The sequence below is a fragment of the Aquarana catesbeiana genome, linkage group LG03 (assembly GCF_042186555.1).
Source record: "Aquarana catesbeiana isolate 2022-GZ linkage group LG03, ASM4218655v1, whole genome shotgun sequence".
Taxonomy (NCBI): domain Eukaryota; kingdom Metazoa; phylum Chordata; class Amphibia; order Anura; family Ranidae; genus Aquarana; species Aquarana catesbeiana.
Window position 1 is genome coordinate 237,945,820 of NC_133326.1, and position 21,266 is coordinate 237,967,085.

Below are 21,266 nucleotides of genomic sequence, written 5' to 3' on the forward strand. Positions count from 1 at the left end.
AGAACGCACTGAAGAACAGCAAGGCCTGTGAAGAACGACCTGAAAATCAGGAACGAGCGGCCAATAAAACAAAGATTTCTCAATGCCAACTGACCAAACGCACTGAAAAGCAGATACAAACCTCACAAGCACAGACTGAACAACAGTTAAAACGAACTGAAAAATACGAGTCTCACAAGCGCGAATCGTCTCTCACCAAACTTCTACTAACACGAGATAAACACGAGATTAGCAGAAGGAGCCCAAAGGGTGTCGTACGGGCTATTGAACTTCCGTTTTATAGTCTCGTCGGACTTGGTGTACGTCACCGCGTACTAGGCTGTCGTACTTTTGTGTGGTCGTGTGTGTGCAAGTCCGTTCGTAAGAAAGTCTGCCGCAAGTCCGCCGAAGGTACGTCGGAAGTATGTCGGACAGGCTGTCGGACTTTTGTAGACGAAAAGTCCGACTGTGTGTACGCGGCATAAGGCCCCTTTCACACGACGGATGTCAGCGGAGACATGTCTGCTGACATCCGACCCGGTCCGATCCGCAAAAAGCAGACGGATGGCCCTACGTCTGGATCCGTCACTGGCGGATCGGGTGAGATTTGATGAAAGCAGACATGCTGCCCGTTTTCATCCGATCCTTCCATAGGCAGCAGCGGCACCTGACAAGCCCCTCCCCGCTCAGTGAGCAGAGAGGGACCTGTCATCCGCCGGCTCAGCAGAGATCAACAGAGAGATCTCCCGCTGAGCCGGCGGACCGAGGCGGACTCTGTGGAAGTGGAGTCCGCCTCGTGAGAATGAGGCCTAAGGTGAAATGTTCTTAAAGGATAAGTTCACCTTTTATAAAAAAATAACAATAAATGCACATCTTTTTGAGGGGAATAAAGTGTGCGTTTATACATTTTTTTACACTGAAGCCTGTAAAGCATTACACCCAAGATCCTGCAGACTCTCAGTACACTGTCTGCCCACACCTCTGATGCAGACAGGCAGTTACTGAATTGCAGGAAGATTCAATGAACTATGAGAGTGCTCACCAGTGCCCTCGCAGTTCTTTGAGAACTACAAGCCATCGTCCGTGGTGGCCAACGGTACTTGAAGTTCATTCATAGAAATCTGTAACTGAATGATGTGGCTGTGTGGGCAGAGCCCTGCACGGCAGCCCTGTTTTAAAATTGTGACAGTGGGTGTGGGGAGGAGTTCCCCTGTCCGCTGTCACAGGGAGGGGGGATCAGGGTAGAGAATACAGGAGCTGAAACATGTTACATGTTCTACCCTAACTACAGGTGCAAAATGTAACATGTTCCAAAGGTGAATTTAGCCTTTAAGTTTTTTTTTCTCTTGGCTTCATTCACACTAAAATGTGGCCTGGGAAATCCGCATTCTGTGCGGGCTTCTCTGTTCAAAATGCATTGGGTATGCGATCTGCTGCAGGTGTCATTATATTCCAATGACACCTTAAGCGCAGATCGTAAATGCAGTGCATTTGCCTGCATCGGATTGCATGGTACCACAGTACCATTCAATTTGATGCGGTGCGTTTTTGAAAAGTAGTGCATGCACTCATTTTGTGCAATGCAGCGTGGTGTAGTGTTGAAAATCGCACCAAACTGAGTTGCACAGGAACCGCACAGTAAAGAAGACCATGTTCCTGTACCAATTCAGGTCTGAACCGCCCTGTGAAATGCAACAAGCAGAAACTGTCATTTCACACATAGTACAAGCATTACAATGACTTATTCACAAAGCAATTTTTGCTATAAATAGACCCCTATGTGTGTATGGCTAGACTTAAACTGGCCATCCATGGATTTAAATTTGGCCGGTTCAGTAGGTACTGGCCAAATTTCGATCCATGTATAGGCAGGCTGGTTGTACACTTTGCAATGCCACCCTATCCATATTCCATTTACCATTGTAGACTGTGATGAAAAGGAAACCACACACTAATTGCTGATAAAACTCCTTAGGCTAAGTTCACACATATGCGAATTGGATGCAGGTTTCTCTCACCCTATTCGCATGACATGCGAGTGTGACCGGCTCTCATTGGAGAGCTAGTTCACACATGTCCGGGGCGACCGCAGTCCGGATTGAAAAAGGGTCCTGTGTGTCTTTGGGTCCGGTTCAGGTGCGAATTCAGGCAAAAATTCAAACCTGACCAGAACCGGTGAACAGACACGTACTGGACCCCAGGTACTAAACCCCGGTAGCACATGTGTGAACCTAGCCTTACCGGGATATCAGGGGTTATAGCTACACACACATGGTCCCCACCCAGGACTGCTTATCCTTAACACTGTTCACCAACCTAGCTTGAGAAAGGCACAAGTCTGGAGTGGTTCTTCATGTTTAGAAGTTTGAAGCATTTGCCATTGTGCTTTTAAATTTTGGGATAGCTGGGTTACATTGCTGAAGGAACCCAAAAAAATTTCTCCCTATCAGCGCTCATAAATGTGCTGATGCATGTATTGTGATGGCGGGGAAATCTCTCCAATGTCAGAATACAATAGCCCAGAGTGATCAAGTGTGTGGATGGGCAAATCGAATCATTTTCTTTTGTTCAACCCACTGGTTGAATGAAAGAAAATGGATCATGTATGGTCTGCCTTAGTCAACACACTCTATTACGTGCTAAAATAATACTTGTCATTTTCTTGTGCTTTTCATTGTTCCCTTTGTTTGCCTGAAAGAGGATTACATATAATGCAGTCTGGTTTAAATGTCTGGAGCCACCTGTAGCAGAAAAGTTCCTTTAACACCCACAGTATTGAAATTTAGAACATTTGTTCTAATCAGTTAAATCAACATTGATTTACTGAAACTGGAGAGGGGAAAATGTGGTGCAACTTTGCATAGAAAGCAATCAGCTTCCAAGTTTTATTTTCAAAGCTTAACCACGTCAGCTCCGGAAGATTTACCCCCCTTCATGACTATGCCATTTTTTGCAATATGGTGTTCTGTCGAGAAGTGCCCCCCATCGAATAGTGCCCGCGTAGGATGGGGCCACACTTCAGCTGATTTTCCGATCAGCTGGAGTGAAGTGATCAGGGCGCAAGCGCACATAGTAGGAGGCATCTCTCAATGGGAGGTACCATTTCACGGCCACAATTGAAACCTATACAAACAGCGGGGGGAGACCATAGTTATCATATTGTACCTCGATGTTGCTGAGCAGCTTTACAGTGTGCTGATGGTCCAGTTTTGTATGTGTTGCAGGGCGGGTTTGCTGTGTTGAATGGCCGGTTTTGCCTGTGTGAAAGGGTTGAAACACAGACAAAACCAGCTCTTCAACACAGCCACTAGCCGCCCTCCAGCAGCAGCGATGCACAATCTTAGAACTACAGTCTCCCCCGCTGTTTGTATAGGTTTAAATTGAGCCTGTGAAATGGTATCTCCCATCGAGAGATACCTCCTACAATGTGCGCATGCGCCCTGGTCATGTCAGCCCAGCTGATCGGCAAATCAGCTTTTGTGCTATTCCATACAGCGCATGCAGCGTACATACCGGGCACTATTCGATGGGGGGGCACTTCTCGACAGAACAACGGCACTGTGTTAATTCTAACTGACAATTGTGCAGTCGTGAGGCATTGTACCCAAATAGAATGTATGTCCTTTTTTTCCCCACAAATAGAGCTTTCTTTTTGTGGTATTTGATCACCTCTGCGGTTTATTTCAATATTTTTTCCTTTCTGCTATAAAACATTCCCAATTAAAAAAAATGTAAAATCTAATTTCCTCATCAATTTAGGCCAATTTGTATTCTGCTACATATATTTGTAAAAAATAAAAAAATCCCCAATACGTGTATATTGATTGGTTTGTGCAAAAGTTATAGCAGCTACAAACTATGGGATATTTTTATTTATTTTTATTTTTTTACAAGTAATGGTAGCGATCAGCTACTTATAGTGGGACTGCGATATTGCCACAGACAAATCAGACACCTAATTGACACTTTTTCTGGACCAGTGACACTAATACAGTGATCAGTGCCAAAAATATGCACTGTTACTGTACTAATGACACTGACAGGGAAGGGGTTAACATTTACTGCTGCCCTGCTACAGTAAATGTACGTGGGGCAGCCCCTAAGCGCTTAAGAAGCTGATTGGCTACCATGCACAGCTGCACCAGATTTTGCACTCTCCAGTTTTAGTAAAGTAAAGTGTTTAGATTTCTACTTTATAAATTATTAATTCTTTACATCATTTTATTTATTTTTTTCATTTATATATAAGCAACTTATTATGCAATGTATTTTAGTACAACTATTCAGTCACATAGATACAGTTTTTTTCATATTTTAGTATATAGCTACAATAATACTATTTTAAGATTACATGTATTGTCTTCAAAATATAATAACATAGAGCAAACAGTTCAGGCCGTGCCTGTGTGTTTTATGTCGCTGTGGTGCAGTTTCTGGGTGGAGAAGAAGCTCTACGGTAACCAGAGATCCCCAGAGACTGTATTCATTTATAGTTGCTAGTCTCAAGAACAACAAGGGAACAACTTGTACATACCTTTGGTTCCAGTGATTTCTCTTACTATGTTCTGGAATATAATTCCAGTTTTCTTTACCGTCTTGTCAAATATGTGTCTTCATATTCCAAGCCAACAGTTGCAAGACATTTCATGAGATAAGAAGGTAAGGTAAACCTTTTCACAGACATACATTTCTAGCTGCATTCGTTTTAGCTTTGCCTACAGTTAGAATGAAAAAGGCTGAAGTATGGCTATGTATATGTAATGGGGATTCATGCCATGTTATGAGTTTTTATTTTAGTTATTTTAGTAGGCATCCACAAACAAGGTTCTATTTTGTAATTAGATGATCACTTAAGAAGAGCAGAATGTGTATTGAACTGCAGAATATGTGTAGAAAAATTCTACTGTCATCATTCAGATATAAATCAGATTTTAGCAGCATGGGTATCACGGTGGCTCAGTGGTTAGCACTTCTGCCTTGCAGCACCAGGGCCAAATCAGAAAACTACTTGCAATGAGTTTGCATTTTTTTCTCTGAGCTTGTGTAGGTTTCCTCTGGGTACTCTGTTATGCGCTCACACTGCAAAGACAGGCTGGTAGGGTAATTGGCTTCTTTGTAAATTGGTCTTGGTATGTGTATGTATGTTGATGTGATAGGGACCTTGTTTTGCAAGCTCCAGGCTATAGTAAATGACGGCCTCTGTTGGAAGTGGAATACCGAGGTTGTGGCTGCAGCAATATGCCATAACCCCAATATTGTTTCTTTTCCAGACGACAATTTTCTAACCGCTAAAAGTGATTCAAACCAGCTGATTAGCTGATGGATCACTTTTTGAAGCAGTGGGAGGGGTCGCCCCTCCTGCCTTTTTCTGGTGGTTCTCAAGCTTACCTGATTGATCGGTAGCCCCGGGAACTGATCTGATGGTTGCGGCTGCTGACCACAGAGATTAGCTGAGGAAAGATGGCTTCAGCTACACTCTGAGGTCTAGGAGGACCAGAGCGACGTCACTTCCGGTTTCGGTCTCATGTAACAATGCCATTTTTTTTAATGCATTAGATCAATGTTTTCTTTTTGTTTTTTTATTTTTATCTAATGCTTTCTCTTGTACGGACGAGGGCCTGTCATGCTGTATTGATATTGCAAAGGAAGTTCACATTTCTTGCGATAGCAATACAAGTGCTAATTTTTTTTTTTTTAAAGGGACAGTGTAAAACTAAAAAAAAGTAATAAAAAAGTAGTAAAAAAAAAAAAAAAATAATTTAAATATTTTTTTAAAGTGCCCCCCATCCCCTCGTGCTTGTGCGCAGTGGCAAATGCAAATGTAGGTCACGCCCACATATGTAAACTGTGTTTGCACCCCACATGTAAGGTATTGCCGCAAACTTTATAGCGAGAGCAATAATTCTAGCCCTAGACCTCCTCTGTAACTGTAAAATGGTAACCTGTAAACATTTTTAAGGACATTTTTATGGAAATTTTTAAGGACCGTAGTTTGGCACCATTCCACAAGAGTGTGCAATTTTAAAGCATGACATGTTGGGTATCTATTTACTCGGCGTAACTTTCACATCAACAACATATTGAGGGTTATTTACTAAAGGCAAATCCACTGTGCACTTGGAAGTGCAGTCACTGTAGATCTGAGGGGGACATGCAAGGAAAATAAAAAACAGCATTTTTGCTTGCACGTGATTGGATGATAAAATCAGCTGAGATTCCCCTCAGATCTACAGCGACTGCACTTCCAGTGCACTTGTAGTGCAGAGTGGATTTGCATGTAGTAAATAAACCCCATTATGGTTTTTTTTTTTTATTCATTAACCGCTTCTGGACCAGCCGCCGCAGTTATACTGCGGCAGGTTGGGTCCCCTGCGTGAGCCGTCGTAGCTGTACGTTGGGTCTTTAAGACGCCCCAGGTGGCGCACGTGCACCCGAAGCATGCCCCCCAGAGCCGATGCGGGCGCGATGACCACCAGGCACCCGCGATTGCTCATTACAGAACGGGGATGTGTAAACACACAAATCTTGGTTCTTTCAGGGGAGTAGAGACAGATCGTGTGTTCATACTAAGTATGAACACCGATCTCTCTCTTCCCCTAGTCGGTCTCCTCCCCCCTACAGTTAGAACACACCTAGGCAATACAGTTAACCCCTTGATCGCTCCCTAGTGTTAACCCCTTTTTATAGCACTGATCGCTGTATAAATGTCACTGGTCCCAAAAATGTATCAAAAGTGTCCGATTTGTCCGTCGCAATATCACGGTCCCGATAAAAATCGCTGATCGCCGCCATTACTAGTAAAAAATAAATAAATAAATAATAAAAATGCCATAAATCTATCCACTATTTTGTAGACACTATAACTTTTGCACAAACCAATCAAAATATGTTTATTGCGATTTTTTTTTTTTTTTACCAAAAATATGTAGAAGAATACATATCGGCCTAAACTGAGGAGAAAAATTAAAAAAAAAAAATTGCGCTATTCTTTTGTTTATAGCGCAAAAAATAAAAACCACAGAGGTGATCAAATACCACCAAAAGAAAGCTCTATTTGTGGGAAAAAAAGGACGTCAATTTTGTTTGGGTACAACATCGCACGACCGTGCAACTGTCAGTTAAAGCGACGCAGTGCTGTATCGCAAAAAATGGCCTGGTCATTGAGCAGCCAAATCTTCCGGGGCTGAAGTGGCTAAAGTGTATTTTTTCACCAAAAGATTACATTTGAAAAATCGCGTAATGACGTAAAAAATTGCAATGACCACCATTTTATTCTATAGGGCCTCTGCAAAAAATATATAAAATGTTTGGGGGTTCTAAGTAATTTTCTAGCAAAAAAAACACATATTTTTACATATATAAGAAAAGTGTCAGAATTAGCCTGTTTGGGAAGTGGTTAAAGGCAGGCACTGAAGTGAATGTACCATATGTATAGTGCTCCATGAATTGTCAGTGCTATATAAATACCTATAATAAATTCAAGTTCAGAGTGTGCACCTGTCTACTCTTGTATCAATTTTAACAATGTTGGCCCTATCATGTAACATTTGGGCAAAGTATGAGGTTCAAGTTATTTGACAAGATTTTGAAAAGTAAGCCAGGCCATAGATGATTTGATTTTCTTTCCTGCAACAAAGAAAATAGCTTAATTCCCCCATCAACAAAGTTGTATTCAGCGTTGGTGGGGGGGGCGCGGAGATCTTTCCTGGCCGGGAGAACACAAGGATTACTTCTAGCAGCTACAGCTACTGGCAATAATCACATGTCAAAAATCAGACAGGCTGATTGTACTGAAGTTGATCGATGGATCGACTTCAGTACAGCCAGTTTGCCCATACATGGATCAAATCTCAGAATCACAGTGTCAATGTGTTTTAGGCAGGATAAAATAAATATGCAAAATGTGCACCATTGTTTCTTGGCTGTACTGGGCTCAATGTAATACATCAATGTAAAACCAAACCTAGCACCTTATCTAGCCGCAGAGAAAAAGTATATGCCACCTACTATTTACCTGAATTTTAATACGGTAGTTGATTGACTTTATTTTATATATATGTTTGGCCATTCACGCAGACCTGCCGCCGGGGTACTTGGTCACTCCCCGAGACCATGTAGAACCCCGCAGTGCACCTGCACCAGCGCCAGCCCCCACTTTTAGATGTGGCACATTCCTATCTGTTTAATTCTTCCTTTATTCTTTCTCGTATTATTCAGAGCCAAAAGGTACAAAGGTTTGCCTCCCTTCTCCTTCCTCTCCTCTCTCATATCCTATTAGCCTACAATTTCAATCTTTCCATATCATCAAACATTATTCACCCCAGTGGACCTAATGTTTATAGCCCAGGAATGGAAGAGAACGAGGATACATATGGCCTGTGGGTCTGCTTGGCTCAAAACTCCCTGAAAAAAAGAACAGATCACAATAAATTTATATCCCTTGTGGGGTTGCATTGCAGAGCCCCATTCCTTCACGACCCCTCCCCCCCAACAAAAAAAAGAGAGGGAGAAAGCAAGAAAAAAAAGGCCCCCCTTCCGTCTTCCTCATCCCCCCTTAAAAGCATTTGCTGAATTATCGTATACCACAGTGTTGCTGTCTAGACAGACCCAGGTCCACCATCAACAAGCATCTGACATCTTGTCGATAGAGTAAAATTGGTCCATTGTAACCATGTTTTGCAAAAACAGGCTTCATGCTTCATGCTTGTTTAACAATGCCTTAAGTTTCTATATTCTCATTATTTAATTTACTGCTTTAATCCATTGATCTACAGTAGGGGGATGGAGATTTCCAATGTACTGGCACACAGGCCCTGACTGCGTTTAGCAAATGCCTTACCACAGATTGCTGATATTTTTTTTTTAGAAAGGAAACTGAAGTGAATTGGACAAGCTGCTGGATTCTGGTAAAGGGATAGACCAGTGAGGTCTTTGATCAAATTGCATACACTTTGCCAGTAAGGGCACATTCGAGGGCATAGCCAGAATAAGTGAAAAAGTGTTCCCCTATCTTCTCCGCAACGCCATCATGCCTGACGTGCATAGTTGCTCAAAAGCAGTAGGCCCCACCACTGCCGTTGGTTCAGATAATAAAGATAATGTCGTAGTTGGATTGTCTGCCATACCGGAAAAGGTGGTGATAGCATTGACTGAATATCAGCTATGGATGTATATCTTCCCGACTTCCTAAAGTCTTGCATTCTATTTTTTTTTTCATTTCTATGAAACAATGAAATTTAAGATCAATTAATCCTCGTGCAAAATCTGGGTTCCAACCACTGGTGTCATAGTTGACAACACTGAGGATTTTATCACCATTGGTTTGGTTGATTGCACCACTACAGGTAGTGCCCACAATGGGATGTTCCTTAAGAGGGACAGTCATAATGGATTATTCAATTAATATCCAACTCTTTGTCCTTGTGTTGTTACACCAGTCTAAAACTCTAGAGAGGTGTACTGCTTGATAATAGCGGACTGGATCTGGAAATCCCATGGCCCCCCATTTTTTAGGCATAGTAAGTGTATCTGCCCTAATCCTGGGTGGACAATCTGCCCATAAGAATTGTATAAACTCCCGCTTAAAGAGGAGCTCCACCTTAAACAAAAAATATTAAAAGCCAGCAGCTACAAATACTGCAGCTGCTGGCTTTTAATAAATGGACACTTACCTGTCCCAGGGTCCAGCGATGTCGGCAGCCGAAGCCGATCAATCGCTCGTCTCTCGGCTGCCCCCACCGCCATCCTCGGTCAGGGAATCAGGAAGTGAAGCATTGCGGCTTCGCTCCCCGGTTCCCTACTGCGCATGCGAAAGTCGCTCTGCGCATCTACACTGGTCCCCATTGTGTTGTGGGAACTGTGTGTTTCCCACAACACAACAGGGGGGGGGGGCGGTCACTTGCGGCTAGCTGCGGCTAGCTGCGGCTAGCTATTCCCGGAAGTGGGTGCAGATACCTGTATTATACAGGTATCTGCACCCCCCTCCCCCTGAAAGATTCCAATTGGGGCACCAGAAGGGGGGAAGAATCCGATGAGCGGAAGTTCCACTTTAGGGTGGAAATCCGCTTTAATTTGGTTTAGGACGTTAGCTGGAACTGCCACCGGCAGGGTCTGGAATAGATACAATATTCCAGGTATTAGATTCATTTTTAAAATACAGTTTTTTCAAAATGTGTCAAATTCCGCCATCTCATAAGATCACTTCTGATATTAAAAAGCAGCCGTGGGAAATTATGCTGGAACATGTTGGTTATGCACTGTGTAAGGTATATATTAAGTACTTAAGTCTCTCAGTCACCCTTCTGAAGAAGAAGCTAGATTTCAAAGCAGGAAATGTAGCTTCTGGACTTGTAAGATTAATCGCCTCAGGTTTAGCAAAATAAATGTTATTGTTTGATAATTGTGAGTAGTAATCTAACTCTAACTAAATTAGGTAGTGATATTTACGGGTTGGTAATAAAAAAGAGAAAGTCGTCTACAAATGCAGTGATTTTGTGAGATGTCCTTCCAACCTGTACACCTGTTATATCTGGGTTACATCTACAGTGCCTTAAAAAAGTATTCATACCCCTTGAAATTTTCCACATTTTGTCATGTTACATCCAAAAACGTAAATGTATTTTATTGGGATTTTATGTGATAGAACAACACAAAGTGGCACATAATTGTGAAGTGGAAGGAAAATGATAAATGGTTTTCACATTTTTTTACAAATAAATATGTGAAAAGTGTGGTGTGCATTTGTATTCAGCCCCCCCCGAGTCAATACTTTGTAGAACCACTTTTCACTGCAATTACAGCTGCAAGTCTTTTTGTGGATGTCTCTACCAGCTTTTCACATCTAGAAAGTGAAATTTTTGCCCATTCTTCTTTGCAAAATAGCTCAAACTCTGTCAGATTGGATGGAGAGCATCTGTGAACAGCAATTTTCAAGTCTTGCCTTGGATTTAGGTCTGGACTTTGACTGGGCCATTCTAACACATGAATATGCTTTGATCTAAACCATTCCGTTATAGCTCTGGCTGTATATTTAGGGTCGTTGTCCTGCTGGAAGGTGAACCTCCGCCCCACTCTCAAGTCTTTTGCATGTTTCACAGTGGGGATGGTGTGTTCAGGGTGATGTACAGTGTTAGTTTTCTGCCACACATAGCGTTTTGCTTTTAGGCCAAAAAGTTCAATTTTGGTCTCATCTGACCAGAGCACCTTCTTCCACATGTTTGCTATGTCTCCCACATGGCTTCTCACAAACTGCAAATGGAACCTCTTATGGCTTTCTTTCAACAATGGCTTTCATCTTGCCACATTTCCATAAATCCCAGATTCCTGGAGTACATGACTAATTTTTTGTCCTGTGGACAGATTCTCCCACCTGAGCTGTGGATCTCTGCAGCTCCTCCAGAGTTACCATGGGCCTCTTGGCTGCTTGTCTGATTAATGTTCTCCTTGCCAGTTTAGGTGGACGGCCATGTCTTGGTAGGTTTGCAGTTGTGCCATACTCTTTACATTTTCAGATGATGGATTGAACAGTGCTCCCTGAGATGTTCAAAGCTTGGGATATTTTTTTTAAAACCTAACCCTGCTTTAACCACTTCAGCCCCGGAAGGTTTTACCCCCTTCCTGACCAGAGCACTTTTTACAATTCGGCACTGCGTCGCTTTAACTGCTAATTGCGCGGTCATGCAATGCTGTACCCAAACGAAATTTGCGTCCTTTTCTTCCCACAAATAGAGCTTTCTTTTGATGGTATTTGATCACCTCTGCCATTTTTATTTTTTGCGCTATACACGGAAAAAGACCGAAAATTTTGAAAAAAAATGATATTTTCTACTTTTTGTTCTAAAAAAAATCCAATAAACTCAATTTTAGTCATACATTTAGGCCAAAATGTATTCGGCCACATGTCTTTGGTAGAAAAAATGTCAATAAGTGTATATTTATTGGTTTGCGCAAAAGTTATAGCGCCTACAAACTAGGGTACATTTTCTGGAATTTACACAGCCTTTAATTTATGACTGCCTATGTCGTTTCTTGAGGTGCTAAAATGGCAGGGCAGTACAAAACCCCCACAAATGACCCCATTTTGGAAAGTAGACACCCCAAGGAATTTGCTGAGAGGCATGTTGAACCCATTGAATATTCATTTTTTTGTCCCAAGTGATTGAATAATGACAAAAAAAAAAAAAAAAATTACAAAAATTTGTCACTAAATGATATATTGCTCACACAGGCCATGGGCATATGTGGAATTGCACCCCAAAATACATTTAGCTGCTTCTCCTGAGTATGGGGATACCACATGTGTGGGACTTTTTGGGAGCCTAGCCGCGTACGGGGCCCCCGAAAACCAATCACTGCCTTCAGGATTTCTAAGGGCGTACATTTTTGATTTTACTCCTCACTACCTATCACAGTTTTGAAGGCCATAAAATGCCCAGATGGCATAAAACCCCCCCAAATGACCCCATTTTGGAAAGTAGACACCCCAAGCTATTTGCTTTGAGGCATGTTGAGTCCATGGAATGTTTTATATTTTGACACAAGTTGCGGGAAAGTGACAAATTTTTTTTTTTTTTTTTTTTTTTTTGCACAAAGTTGTCACTAAATGATATATTGCTCACACAGGCCATGGGCATATGTGGAATTGCACCCCAAAATACATTTAGCTGCTTCTCCTGAGTACAGGGATACCACATGTGTGGGACTTTTTGGGAGCCTAGCCGCGTACGGGGCCCCGAAAACCAATCAGTGCCTTCAGGATTTCTAAGGGCGTACATTTTTGATTTTACTCCTCACTACCTATCACAGTTTCGGAGGCCATGGAATGCCCAGGTGGCACAAACCCCCCCCAAATGACCCCATTTTGGAAAGTAGACACCCCAAGCTATTTGCTGAGAGGCATGGTGAGTATTTTGCAGCTCTCATTTGTTTTTGAAAATAAAGAAAGACGAGAAAAAAAAATTTTTTTTTCTTTTTTCAATTTTCAAAACTTTGTGACAAAAAGTGAGGTCTGCAAAATACTCACTATACCTCTCATCAAATAGCTTGGGGTGTCTACTTTCCAAAATGGGGTCATTTGGGGGGGTTTTTTGCCACCTGGGCATTCCATGGCCTCCGAGACTGTGATAGGCAGTGAAGAGTGAAATCAAAAATTTAGGCCTTTTTATTGTTATCTCAGGGAATGTAAATATCCCCTATCATAGCAATAGGTAGTGACAGGTACTCTTTTTTGCAAAAATTGGGGTCTATTAGACCCTAGATTTCTCCTCTGCCCTCAAAGCATCTGACCACACCAAGATCGGTGTGATAAAATGCTTTCCCAATTTCTCAATGGCGCTGTTTACATCCGGCGAAATCTAAGTCATGAAATGCTCGTAGCTTCCGGTTTCTTAGGCCATAGAGATGTTTGGAGCCACTCTGGTCTCTGATCAGCTCTATGGTCAGCTGGCTGAATCACCGGCTGCATTCTCAGGTTCCCTGTTGAGACAGGAGAGCCAGAGAAAAACACGGAAGACGTTGGGGGGGGGGGCATTCCCTCCCACTGCTTGTAAAAGCAGTCTAGAGGCTAATTAGCTGCTAGGATTGCTTTTACATGAAAGCCAATCGCTGGCTGAAAAGAATGATACCAAGATGATACCTAAACCTGCAGGCATCATTCTGGTATAACCACTCAAAGTCGTGAATGGCGTACCTGAAGACAAAAAAATGGTTAACAATAAAGCACAGTAAACGGTAAGGTATAAAAAATTGCATATCTGAAAAGCAAACATGATAAAACATAACAACAATAAAACATTGCAGAATAGAATACAGTAAAAAAGAGCAGAACAATAGAGAGAGAATAGAGAGAGAGAACAATAAAACAACAACTATTTTTTTTTTTATTTTATATTTTTGTTTGTGTTTTTTTTTTTTTTTTACACTTTTTTTTGTAACTAACTTTTATAACTGTAACCGGTTCCAGGTTCGGGTCTCTCAAAATGCGATGGCATCTTGGGAGACCCTGTGAAAGTGTGCCTAGTCTGTGCAGTGCTGTACCCTACGCTAATACTCAACTAATGAATGGTAGCGTTCAAAACATTCACCAATGCAAAGACCAGGATTGTCAGGACAGGAGGGACAATAATAGAGGGTGTCACGCCTATATCCGCGCTTGCTGCAGACACGACATCTTTTTTGGGGGGGTTCGTTGGGTAGGGGTACTCGGGAGGACATAAAGAAAATGCCTCTCATGCAGCCGACTGCATTTGGTTGGGGATGTGAATGGGGGAAGTACGGGCGCTGCAGAAGTGGTGGGTTCCCAATTAGGATTGGCGAATGCAGCAGGAAGGGCACTATGGGCACGACGGGCCTGTGTTTGTCTTCTTGGTGGCAGCGGGACACTACTTGTGCTTGCCACCTCACCAGCTTGAACTGCATTTATGGGACTCGCCATGTCACCAAGTGTTACTGCAGTGCTGGTTTGACTACGACCGGGGTGTACTAGGCTGCTGGTGCTTGCCAGTTCACCAAAACGCTACCAAAAAAACTGTTAGCGATCGCAGGGATCAGGCCTGACTCTGCGAACGCTGCAGTTATGCGTTTAGTGTTTTGTAAGTGACAGTGATCGATCGATACTGCACTTGGGTGGGCTGGGCTGGGCTGGGCCGGGCAGAGGGGCAAAACGCAGGTGCTAGCAGGTATCTGGGCTGATCCCGCTAACACTGCGTTTGTGGGAACCCTAAACTGCTGGGGACGCTAGTATAGATCTGATCAGATCAGATATTGATCCGATCAGATACTATACCACTAAGGGAGGTGTACGGTGTGTGCGTGGGTGTTAGCGGTACTGGCGCTAACCTGATGCTGCCTGGGGCTGGTGCTTGCCAGTTCACCAAAACGCTACCAAAAAAACTGTTAGCGATCGCAGGGATCAGGCCTGACTCTGCGAACGCTGCAGTTATGCGTTTAGTGTTTTGTAAGTGTCAGTGATCGATCGATACTGCACTTGGGTGGGCTGGGCCGGGCGGAGGGGCAAAACGCAGGTGCTAGCAGGTATCTGGGCTGATCCCGCTAACACTGCGTTTGTGGGAACCCTAAACTGCTGGGGACGCTAGTATAGATCTGATCGGATCAGATATTGATGCGTTCAGATACTATACCACTAAGGGAGGTGTACGGTGCGTGCTTGGGTGTTAGCGGTACTGGCGCTAACCTGACGCTGCCTGGGGCTGGTGCTTGCCAGTTCACCAAAACGCTACCAAGAAAACTGTTAGCGATCACAGGGATCAGGCCTGACTCTGTGAACGCTGCAGTTATGCATTTAGTGTTTTGTAAGTGACAGTGATCGATCGATACTGCACTTGGGCTGGGCCGGGCGGAGGGGAAGAACGCAGGTGCTAGCGGGTATCTGGGCTGATCCCGCTAACACTGCGTTTTTGGGAACCCTAAACTGCTGGGGACACTAGTATAGATCTGATCGGATCAGATATTGATCCGATCAGATACTATACCACTAAGGGAGGCGTATGCTGCGTGCGTGGGTGTTAGCGGTACTGGCGCTAATCTGACGCTGCCTGGGGCGACGCATATCACCGCCGGGCGATCAGGGGGCTAAACCTTTATTAGGTAATAAACGGCGGGTCCCCTGACACTATAAAAAATAAACGAACTAACCAGCGTCACCCGTAACGGTTATACGGTGATCAGTGGTGAAAGGGTTAACTAGGGGGCAATCAAGGGGTTAAAACATTTATTAGGTAGTATATGGGGGTCCCTGGTACTATAAAACGCTGACGGCGAACCTAAATATTTACGTTCCTAACTAGCGTCACCAGCGACACTAATACAGCGATCAGAAAAATGATCGCTTAGTGACACTGGTGACAGGGGGTGATCAAGGGGTTAAAACTTTATTAGGGGGGTTAGGGGGGTATCCTAGACCTAAAGGGGGGTAATATTCACTGCCCTAACACTGTAACTGTCACAAACTGACACCAATGCAGTAATCAGAAAAAAAAAAAAAATACTGCTTGCTGTCAGTTTGTGACGGGGGGGGGGTGATTGGGGGGGGATCGGGGGGCGATCGGGGGGGGATCGGGGGTGTAAAGTATGCCTGGCATGTTCTACTGTGTGTGTTTGTGTGTGTTGTGCACTTACATGTCTTCTCTCCTCGGCGCTGGACGGAAACTGCCAAGCCGAGGAGAGATGACATCACATCCTCTGCCTGTGTGAAACTACACACAGGCAGGGGAGGATTCCGATTGGCTGGGAGCGATCGCGAGGGGGGGGCCACGATCGGATGGTCTCCCCCTCGCCTCCCGACGCTCCCAGTCAAATGCCGACCGCCGCTGGCACGGGGGGGGGGTCCGATCGGACCCCCCGCCCGCGGGAGGCAGATCACGTACAGGTACGTGATTCTGCCTGCCCGTGCCATTCTGCCGACGTATATATACGTTAGGCGGTCGGCAAGTGGTTAAATTTCTCCACAACTGTATCCATGATCTGTCTGGTGTGTTCCTTGGCCTTCATGATGCTGTTTGTTCACTAAGGTTCTCTAACAAACCTCTGATGGCTTCACAGAACAGCTGTATTTATACTGAGAGTAAATTACACACAGGTGGACCCTATTTTACTAATTAGGTGATTTCTGACGGCAATTGGTTCCACTAGATTTTAGTTAGGGGTATCAGAGTAAAGGGGGCTGAATACAAATGTAAGCCACACTTTTTCACATATTTATTTTTAAAAAGCTTGGAAAACCATTTATCATTTTCTTACCACTTCACAATTATGTGCCACTTTGTGTTGGTCTATCACATTAAATCCCAATAAAATACATTTACGTTTTTGGTTGTAACATGACAAAATGTGGAAAATGTCAAGGGGTATGAATACTTTTTCAAAGCACTGTATTATGTCACAGCAACGGCTCTAGAGTAAGTATAAAAAGAAATGGTGAAAGAGGGCAGCCCTGGCAATTGCCTTTTGCCAATGAAAAATTAGTAGATAGCACACCAGTGGACTTAACTGCTGCCGTTGGGTAGTCATATAATGCTTGCATCCACTTCGTTACGTTTTTCCCAATCTCTATATGCAGGGCTTTTTTTCTCAGAGAATAGGTGCAGGAACCCACCCTCCCCAGTCAACTCCCCGCCCCCAACCCCGACCCCACCCCCTTTCCGACCCCCAACCCCACCCTCTCCCACCCCCAAACTCGCTATTCCTCGGGGCTTGTCAGGCGCCGCTGCTGCCTATGGAGGGATCGGACAGATCTCACCCGATCCGATCCGCCAGCAACGGACCTGGACGTAGGGCCATCCATCTGCTTTTAGCGGATCGGACGGGGTCGGATGTCAGCGGACATGTCTCCGCTGACATCCGACGCTCCATAGGCTAACATGGATCGCCCGTTCAGGTCCGCCTGTCAGTTTTGTCCGATCGTGTGAAAGGGGCCTAGCTCTCTCACCTCTTCATGGTTTATAGCACACAGGCTATCTTCAAAGCAATAGAACGGTGCAGCCAGCTCCGTTCTGTTAGGTAGAACATTCTACTGTGAAGTCTCCTCTCTGTGCAGCGTCGCCTGTCAGATCATCAATGTACACAGAGCCAAGGAGGACTTTCACAGCGCTTCACTCGGCTCCGTGCTACACTGATCTGACAGGCAGCAGGCGGGGACAGAAGATACCTCTGGAAGCCTCAGAAGAAAAAAACTTCTTACAGTTGCGGCTTCTGCACCCGGGGCACCTATTAACAGGTGTGGGGAAGGTGCCCTGGGTGCCAGCGTAAGCACACAGCTGGTGGAGGAAGTAAAATAGAAAACTTCCTCTACTTCAGTGTTGAGTGACAGCCTGGAAAGGAGAGGGCTGCCATAGGTGGTGGAACGCCGTTCCGACCTGTTCCGGCTGAAAGAAAGCCCTGTCTATATGTCAAAGGACACCCCTAATGATTCCCCAACTTACCCTGTAAAATGCCTTCTCAGCATCTGTGGGGAGAAGCATTGCTGGGAGTGTGGTGGTATTACAGAGATGGTAAATATTTAGAGCTCTGGTGGTATTATCCCTTACCTCTCTGCCAGGCACAAAACTTACCTGATCCACATGTATAACCCTCTCCAAATAAGGCAAAAGCCTTATTGCCATTATATTTGTAAACAGTTTTAAATCTGTGTTAAGGAGTGAAATTGGTCTGTAGCTGGCACAGAGCGAGGGATCTTTATCAGGCTTCAACAACACAGTGATGAGAGGTGTCCTTCAGAATAGGGTTGCCCTGTAATATTGAGTTGAATGCAGAGACAAATTAAGGAGCCAGGGTTTGGCTAAACGTTTTATAGTAAAGTAAAGTAAACCCGTCAGGTCCCGGGGCCTTACACACTGGCAGACTCTTAAGTGCCATGTTAAAATGCTCTCCCAACATGGGCTTTTTAAGTGCTACTTTTTTATCACAAGAAAGTTTTGGGAGAGAAGAGTCTGCTAGATATTTATTTATAAGATCTTCTTTTTGGGTAGACGCACAATGGCGCATTTGATCCGGCAGGTTGTACAGAGCTGAATACGACTCCCTAAAGCAGTTTGCTATTTCTGCTTATTTAATGACTTTTAGGTAATGTATGTATTAGGTAAGTATACGTTAGCTAGTGTTACAGCCTGGTCTCTGATCTTACCACATACAAAAAAAGATACTTGCCCTGGTTTGGCTCCCATGGTTGAGACAAAAGATCTTTCATTCTATTACTAGGGTAGGACCCACTAATTCTGGGTACTTTGTCGCAGTAAGTGGGCTTAGCACTATATGACCATATAGTGTGACCAAACCCCCGTATTTTTTTTAATATGTTCAGGTGTTTTTAACTAGCCTTGCAGGAAATGTCATTCTTGTATGTGTGCGCTGTAATCTGTTTTGTACTGGGAAATTAACCACTTCACCCCTGGAAGATTTGGCTGTTCAATGACCAGGCCATTTTTTGCGATACGGCACTGCGTCGCTTTAACTGACAATTGCGCGGTCGTGCGACACTGTACCCAAATAAAATTTACGCTATTTTTTTCCCACAAATAGAGCTTTCTTTTGGTGGTATTTGATAATCTCTGTTTTTTTTTTTTTTTGCGCTATAAACAAAAAAAGAGCGACAATTTTGAAAAAAAACACAATATTTTGTACTTTTTGCTATAATAAATATCTCCAATTTTTTTTTTAAAAAAAAAAGCTAATTTTTTCCTCAGTTTAGGCCGATATGTATTCTTCTACATATTTCTGGTAATAAAAATCACAATAAGTGTATATTGTTTGGTTTGCGCAAAAATTATAGCGTCTACAAAATAGGAGAAAGATTTATGGCTTTTTTTTTTTTTGGGCTGCGACATTATGGCGGACAGATCGGACACTTTTGACACATTTTATGGGACCATTGACAATTATACAGCGATCAGCGCTATAAAAATGCACTGATTACTGTGTAAATGTCACTGGCAGGGAAGGGGTTAACACTAGCGGGCGATAAAGGGGTTAACTGTGTTCCCAAGTGTGTGTTCTAACTGTAGGGGGATGGGACTGAGTAGAGGAGATGACAGATCGTTGTTCTGGCTCTCGTGCCCACGATCGCACGTGGCCGGCAGTCATTGCGACCGCTGACCACGCACATCAGCAACCCCCTGCAGTGCACCGGGCACGCGCGCACCTGCTATCCCGCATAAAGGAGCCGACGTACAGCTACGACAGCTCGCGGGATCATGCCGACCTGCCGCAATATAATGACGGCAGCTGGTTGGCAAGCGGTTAAGGAATAATCAATCCTAGAATAGAACTGTACGTATAGTCATGTGCATTATGGTGTTGGAGAGGCCACATACCCATGAGTTGGGCCTCATGCAGGCATTGTTTAATTTTCCTTAAATACGGATATTATAAATGAGTTGAGCCACGGGATGTATCTGTTAAGAGATCCATTGCTATAATAAAATCTTCACCCATGATGATTCTCCCTATAGCAAAGATACGTTAGCTAGTGTTACAGCCTGGTCTCTAAACTTACCACGTACAAAAAAAAATACTTGTCCTAGAGGTCAGATAACTGGTCTTCTAGTGACCATGGCTGGGTTCTGTCCAGCACAATCAAACCCCCACAGGATTTAGGATTATCCGAGCAGCTATGATAAGAGATGGGGTAGCTTACATTTTTTGCTGCACTTAAGGTTCCTAAGAGCACAGTGGCCTCCATAATCCTTAAATGGAAGACATTTGGGACGACCAGAACCCTTCCTAGAGCTGGCCGTCCGGCCAAACTGAGCGATCGGGGAGAAGAGCATTTTGAAAGAGGTAAAGAAGAACCCAAAGATCACTGTAGCTGAGCTCCAGAGATGCAGTCGAGAGATGGGAGAAAGTTGTAGAAAGTCAACCATCACTGCAGCCCTCCACCAGTCAAGGCTTTATGGCAGAGTGGATTGACGGAAGCCTCTCCTCAGTGCAAGACACATGAAAGCCCACATGGAGTTTGCTGAAAAACACCTGAAGGACTCCAAGATGGTGAGAAATAAGATTCTCTGGTCTGATGAGACCAAGATAGAACTTTTTGGCCTTAACTCTAAGCGGTATGTGTGGAGAAAACCAGGCACTGCTCATCACCTGTCCAATACAGTCCCAACAGTGAAGCATGGTGGTGGCAGCATCATGCTGTGGGGGTGTTTTTCAGCTGCAGGGACAGGACGACTGGTTGCAATCGAGGGAAAGATGAATGCGGCCAAGTACAGGGATATCCTGGGCGAAAACCTTCTCCAGAGTGCTCAGGACCTCAGACTGGGCCGAAGGTTTACCTTCCAACAAGACAATGACCCTAAGCACACAGCTAAAATAATGAAGGAGTGGCTTCACAACAACTCCATGACTGTTCTTGAATGGTCCAGCCTGAGCCCTGACTTAAACTCAATTGAGCATCTCTGGAGAGACCTAAAAATGGCTGTCCACCAATGTTTACCATCCAACCTGACAGAACTGGAGAGGATCTGCAAGGAGGAATGGCAGAGGATCCCCAAATCCAGGTGTGAAAAACTTGTTGCATCTTTCCCAAAAAGACTCATGGCTGTATTAGATCAAAAGGGTGCTTCTACTAAATACTGAGCAAAGGGTCTGAATACCGTGTGATATTTCAGTTTTTCTTTTTTAATAAATCTGCAAAAATGTCAACAATTCTGTGTTTTTCTGTCAATATGGGGTGCTGTGTGTACATTAATGAGGAAAAAAATGAACTTAAATAATTTTAGCAAATGGCTGCAATATAACAAATAGTGAAAAATTTAAGGGGGTCTGAATACTTTCCG

General features: G+C 43.8%; 1 protein-coding gene across 2 annotated transcripts in view; it reads left to right on the forward strand.

The window, feature by feature from the left end:
- Positions 1 to 4,438: 4,438 nt before the first annotated feature.
- LOC141131986 (uncharacterized) overlaps positions 4,439 to 21,266 on the forward strand; it is a 181,709-nt gene continuing 164,881 nt past the window's right edge. For both annotated transcript variants that reach the window (XM_073619889.1, XM_073619890.1), the window contains exon 1: positions 4,439 to 4,638. The gene's annotated coding sequence lies outside the window, so the exon portion shown is untranslated. The remainder of the gene's footprint in view (positions 4,639 to 21,266) is intronic.